The following is a 1,685-nucleotide window of genomic DNA, read 5'->3' on the forward strand; positions in this document are numbered from 1 at the left end:
CTATCCAATAACTGTGCCCTCTAAATTTTCAGGAATATGGGAAAGAGTCCAGATCCCTTTTGTACTACAAAAACTTAGGATATTTTCTTAGAGCAAATAAGAATATGATATGCCTTGATTTGAGCCCAACTCAGATAGGAAACATCACAAAAAATATATGCACTCCAGGATAGCAATATCTTAAATTCTAACACCAGTGAGATTTGAAATCTCCAAGGACAGACCCAATCCTTTCCATTTATATGTTTTCTTTTTATTAATCAGAATTTTTTCAGAGAAACAGTATCAATTATAGGATTATATATATGTGTGTGTGTGTGTGTGTGTATGTGCACATACATATAAAAATAGGAATTGGCTCACATGATTATGGAGGCCAAGAACTCCCATGATCTGTCTGCCAGCTATAGAAACAGGGAGTTTAGTTTGAGTCCGAAGTCCTGAGAACCAAGAGTATCAATGTCTGAAGGCAGGAGAAGATGAGTATCCCTTCTCAAACAGGGAGCAAATTTGCACTTCCTTTTCCTTTTAAGGCCCTCAGTGGATTGGATGATGCCCACCTAAACTGGTGAGGGTGATCTTCTTTACCCAGTGTGAAGACTCAAATGCTAATATCCCAGAAATACCCTCAGAGACACACCTAATAATGACACTTTACCAGCAGTATGGAAATCCCTTAGCCCAGTTAAGTGGACACATAAAATGAACCACCACAAGTCACCTCTATTTTGTTGCTGTTATTCTTTGTAAGTAATTTTTCTTAATGAAGTCAGAATCATATTTAAAAATATAAATTAGGGTTTGCCATTACTTGGCTTCAAATAATAAGAATTTCAATGTCTATTGAACATAAAATAATATTCAAACTCCTTATCAGGCTAAAACGATTTTGTATAATCTTGAAACTCTCCAGCTAAACTTTCTTTTGAGTCATTATCTCTTTCCTTCACTATGTTTTAGTTCTCTATTTTTCCTGTGTATTTCCAAAATAACACTATATTTTGGTTTCCAACTCTGGGAATACTCTCTGTTCATCTTGGAATTTCAAGCCCACAGTTAACTTCCTCTTGTCTATAAATCTTCCATTGATTTTTTTTTTAAATTTGTTTTTCCTAAAACCTTTCAAAATAAACCTATCTCAGCAGTGTTGTTTAATTAATCTTCATCAAAGTCATATTTTGTTTGTCAATACCCTAGAATTTATTTCTTACTATCTAATTGCATGCTTACCGGTTGACCCATGCATTGACAGTCTTTCTTCACTAGATACTATTCACTATGAAGTCAGGAGTGATCTTTGTTTTACTAATTACTACGTATCAATTACCTAAAATAGTGCTCAGCATATATTAGGCATTAACAATCATTGTTTGATTTAACGAGTTAAAGAACAAAGGGATCATTGTCTCACCCACTTAGTGACCACACTATTATAAAGATGCCTGAGGGCTGGTATGTATCCAACTAAGGATATACACAAGCACATGTTGTCACAGTGACAAAGGTATGGAATTGAGGATACAACTTTTAATCATCAACCATATTCTGTTCCACTATTCAGAATCTTTATTGGCCAAGAAAACACCATGGTCCACAACATACAAATCATCTTCTAATATTCTCAATAGGCCTATTTTAAGGGATCATGAATAATTTTGCTCTAAAATAAAAAAAAAAAAGTTTAA

This window comes from Propithecus coquereli, unplaced genomic scaffold, assembly GCF_000956105.1.
Source record: "Propithecus coquereli isolate 6110/MARCELLA unplaced genomic scaffold, Pcoq_1.0 Scaffold67, whole genome shotgun sequence".
NCBI classification, from domain to species: Eukaryota; Metazoa; Chordata; class Mammalia; order Primates; family Indriidae; genus Propithecus; species Propithecus coquereli.